The sequence below is a fragment of the Anopheles moucheti genome (assembly GCF_943734755.1).
Source record: "Anopheles moucheti chromosome X unlocalized genomic scaffold, idAnoMoucSN_F20_07 X_unloc_4, whole genome shotgun sequence".
Classification (NCBI taxonomy): domain Eukaryota; kingdom Metazoa; phylum Arthropoda; class Insecta; order Diptera; family Culicidae; genus Anopheles; species Anopheles moucheti.
This window is the reverse complement of record NW_026453548.1, coordinates 1,042,501-1,047,500: the sequence shown is the minus strand read 5'-3', so window position 1 is coordinate 1,047,500 and position 5,000 is coordinate 1,042,501.

Below are 5,000 nucleotides of genomic sequence, written 5' to 3'. Positions count from 1 at the left end.
GTACTTGCCACCGGGTATGGTGTCCGTACAACCTTCTGAGAAATAGCCGGCGCGATCGACGGGATTAACCGACAATGCAGCGCTGGCTCTTGATCGGGCAATTTACGGGCTTTATCGGGCAATTTACGGGCTTGATGGTGCGACTTACGGGCCTGATAGTGCGACTAACGGGCTTGATAGGGCAATTTACGGGCTTTTTGGTGCGAATTACGGGCTTTTTGGTGCGACTTATGGGCTTGATAGGGCAATTTACGGGCTTTTTGGTGCGACTTATGGGCTTGATAGGGTAATTTACGGGCTTGTTGGTGCGACTTATGGGCCTGATAGTGCGACTAACGGGCTTGATAGGGCAATTTACGGGCTTTTTGGTGCGACTTACGGGCCTGATAGTGCGACTTATGGGCCTGATAGTGCGACTAACGGGCTTTGATAGTGCGACCAACGGGCTTGATAGTGCGACCTATGGGCTTGATAGTGCGACTAACGGGCTTGATAGTGCGACTTACGGGCTTGCTTTTCCATGTTTTTCGCATCGAGCTTCGGTTCGTTTCGAATAATTTTGTCCATGTTTTTCGTTTGCTACGAGAGGTTCGGTTCGTTTTCAGTTATCCCTGTGTTCATGGTTTTCGTGAGCTTCGATAGGTTTGGTCCGTGTTTTTGAGTACTCTTGTCCATGATTTTCGTGTGCTTCTTGAGGTTTGGTCCGATTTTCAGTACTCTTGTCCATGCTTTCACATGCTCTGATAGGTAGGTTCGTTCTCAGTTATCCCTGTGTTCATGGTTTTCGTGTGCTTCGATAGGTTTGGTCCGTGTTTTTGAGTACTCTTGTCCATGATTTTCGTTTGCTTCTAGAGGTTTGGTCCGATTTTCAGTACTCTTGTCCATGCTTTCACATGCTCTGATAGGTAGGTTCGTTCTCAGTTATCCCTGTGTTCATGGTTTTCGTGTGCTTCCATAGGTTTGGTCCGTGTTTTTGAGTACTCTTGTCCATGATTTTCGTGTGCTTCTAGAGGTTTGGTCCGATTTTCAGTACTCTTGTCCATGCTTTCACATGCTCTGATAGGTAGGTTCGTTCTCAGTTATCCCTGTGTTCATGGTTTTCGTGTGCTTCGATAGGTTTGGTCCGTGTTTTTGAGTACTCTTGTCCATGATTTTCGTGTGCTTCTAGAGGTTTGGTCCGATTTTCAGTACTCTTGTCCATGACTTTCGTTTGCTTCGATTCGTTCACTCCATTACTCTTGTCTGTGGTTTTCGTTTGCTTCGATACGTTCACTCCATTACTCTTGTCTTTGGTTTTCGTTTGCTTCGATTCGTTCACTCTATTACTCTTGTCTGTGGTTTTCGTTTGCTTCGATTCGTTCACTCTATTACTCTTGTCTGTGGTTTTCGTTTGCTTCGATTCGTTCAGTCCATTACTCTTGTATGTGATTTTCGTTTGCTTCGATTTGTTCAGTCCATTACTCTTGTATGTGATTTTCGTTTGCTTCGAGTCGTTCAGTCCATTACCCTTGTCTATGATTTTCGTTTGCTTCGAGTCGTTCAGTCCAATACTTACCTTTGTCTATGATTTTCGCTCTAGCCCAGTCGCCCTGCGCTCTGGAAATCACATTCCAACTCTATCACCGATAGTGCTCACACCTTGGAAACCACATTTCACCCGGGGAACCTTAGGGTGGATTTTGAGCCTTTCGGGATTGCGAAACCATCATTTAACACTCTAAACTTAATTTCCGCAATCCCAGACGCACTTTCCATATGGTCTCCAAAAATGCGTGTGAGCTGACCTGGTCCCTTATAATAGGCAATGAACACGATTTTGGAAAAATATTTTTATCAAAATTTTTTGACTCACCGGGTAAAATCGAATTTACTTGGGAAATATGTTCTAGCAGGGGCCCTCCCATACAAAAATTTTTTCTTCTCAACAATGATTTTCGTTTCACTTTTCATACTCAGGGGAGTCTAAAATTGATGTTTTGAGTCACCGTGAAAAAAAAATTTTTTTGACCCGAGCTTGTGTCGGCGACCCAAAATCGACGCACTTGGGAAAAATGTTCTAGCAGGGGCCCTCCCATACAAAAATTTTTTCTTCTCAAAAATGATTTTCGTTTCACTTTTCATACTCAGGGGAGTCTAAAATTGATGTTTTGAGTCACCGTGAAAAAAAAATTTTTTTGACCCGAGCTTGTGTCGGCGACCCAAAATCGACGCACTTGGGAAAAATGTTCTAGCAGGGGCCCTCCCATACAAAAATTTTTTCTTCTCAAAAATGATTTTCGTTTCACTTTTCATACTCAGGGGAGTCTAAAATTGATGTTTTGAGTCACCGAGAAAAAAAAATTTTTTTGACCCGAGCTTGTGTCGGCGACCCAAAATCGACGCACTTGGGAAAAATGTTCTAGCAGGGGCCCTCCCATACAAAAATTTTTTCTTCTCAAAAATGATTTTCGTTTCACTTTTCATACTCAGGGGAGTCTAAAATTGATGTTTTGAGTCACCGAGAAAAAAAAATTTTTTTGACCCGAGCTTGTGTCGGCGACCCAAAATCGACGCACTTGGGAAAAATGTTCTAGCAGGGGCCCTCCCATACAAAAATTTTTTCTTCTCAAAAATGATTTTCGTTTCACTTTTCATACTCAGGGGAGTCTAAAATTGATGTTTTGAGTCACCGAGAAAAAAAAATTTTTTTGACCCGAGCTTGTGTCGGCGACCCAAAATCGACGCACTTGGGAAATATGTTCTAGCAGGGGCCCTCCCATACAAAAATTTTTTCTTCTCAAAAATGATTTTCGTTTCACTTTTCATACTCAGGGGAGTCTAAAATTGATCTTTTGAGTCACCGTGAAAAAAAAATTTTTTTGACCCGAGCTTGTGTCGGCGACCCAAAATCGACGCACTTGGGAAAAATGTTCTAGCAGGGGCCCTCCCATACAAAAATTTTTTCTTCTCAAAAATGATTTTCGTTTCACTTTTCATACTCAGGGGAGTCTAATATTGAAGTTTTGAGTCACCGTGAAAAAAATTTTTTTTTTGACCCGAGCTTGGGTCGCGACCCAAAAATCGACTCACTTGGGAAAAATGTTCTAGCAAAGGCCCTCCCATACAAAATTTTTTTCTTCTCAAAAATGATTTTCGTTTCACTTTTCATACTCAGGGGAGTCTAAAATTGATGTTTTGAGTCACCGAGAAAAAAAAATTTTTTTGACCCGAGCTTGTGTCGGCGACCCAAAATCGACGCACTTGGGAAAAATGTTCTAGCAGGGGCCCTCCCATACAAAAATTTTTTCTTCTCAAAAATGATTTTCGTTTCACTTTTCATACTCAGGGGAGTCTAATATTGAAGTTTTGAGTCACCGTGAAAAAAATTTTTTTTTTGACCCGAGCTTGGGTCGCGACCCAAAAATCGACTCACTTGGGAAAAATGTTCTAGCAAAGGCCCTCCCATACAAAATTTTTTTCTTCTCAAAAATGATTTTCGTTTCACTTTTCATACTCAGGGGAGTCTAAAATTGATGTTTTGAGTCACCGAGAAAAAAAAATTTTTTTGACCCGAGCTTGTGTCGGCGACCCAAAATCGACGCACTTGGGAAAAATGTTCTAGCAGGGGCCCTCCCATACAAAAAATTTTTATTTCTCAAATCGATCCGTGGTTTCACTTTTCATACTCTAGGGCCCATTTGCTTCAACTTTGGAAAAAATTTTCGATGATGAAAAATTTTCACCTTCGACGTCCATCGACCACTCGACCCGAACTTGGTACTTTTGTATGGAGGTACCCAAGTGGTGACTTTCTTATACAAAAATTTTTATTTCTCAAATCGATCCGTGGTTTCACTTTTCATACTCTAGGGCCCATTTGCTTCAACTTTGGAAAAAATTTTCGATGATGAAAAATTTTCACCTTCGACGTCCATCGACCACTCGACCCGAACTTGGTACTTTTGTATGGAGGTACCCGAGTGGTGACTTTTTCATACAAAAATTTTTATTTCTCAAATCGATCCGTGGTTTCACTTTTCATACTCTAGGGCCCATTTGCTTCAACTTTGGAAAAAATTTTCGATGATGAAAAATTTTCACCTTCGACGTCCATCGACCACTCGACCCGAACTTGGTACTTTTGTATGGAGGTACCCGAGTGGTGACTTTTTCATACAAAATTTGTTTTGCGAATACGTGTTCGTTCGCGATCATTAAGGCCATGAACAACAAGTCCGCTGCGATAGAAATAGTGCATTGTAGTTACTCGACGAGAAAAAAAATCGGGACTTAGAAAAATTTTTGAAAGTCAAATCGTATTGACTTCCAACAACACCGGATAATAAACACACATTGCCTGTTGCAATTTTTTTGACCCGAGCTTGTGTCGGCGACCCAAAATCGACGCACTTGGGAAAAATGTTCTAGCAGGGGCCCTCCCATACAAAAATTTTTTCTTCTCAAAAATGATTTTCGTTTCACTTTTCATACTCAGGGGAGTCTAAAATTGATGTTTTGAGTCACCGTGAAAAAAAAATTTTTTTGACCCGAGCTTGTGTCGGCGACCCAAAATCGACGCACTTGGGAAATATGTTCTAGCAGGGGCCCTCCCATACAAAAATTTTTTCTTCTCAAAAATGATTTTCGTTTCACTTTTCATACTCAGGGGAGTCTAAAATTGATGTTTTGAGTCACCGTGAAAAAAAAATTTTTTTGACCCGAGCTTGTGTCGGCGACCCAAAATCGACGCACTTGGGAAAAATGTTCTAGCAGGGGCCCTCCCATACAAAAATTTTTTCTTCTCAAAAATGATTTTCGTTTCACTTTTCATACTCAGGGGAGTCTAAAATTGATGTTTTGAGTCACCGTGAAAAAAAAATTTTTTTGACCCGAGCTTGTGTCGGCGACCCAAAATCGACGCACTTGGGAAAAATGTTCTAGCAGGGGCCCTCCCATACAAAAATTTTTTCTTCTCAAAAATGATTTTCGTTTCACTTTTCATACTCAGGGGAGTCTAAAAT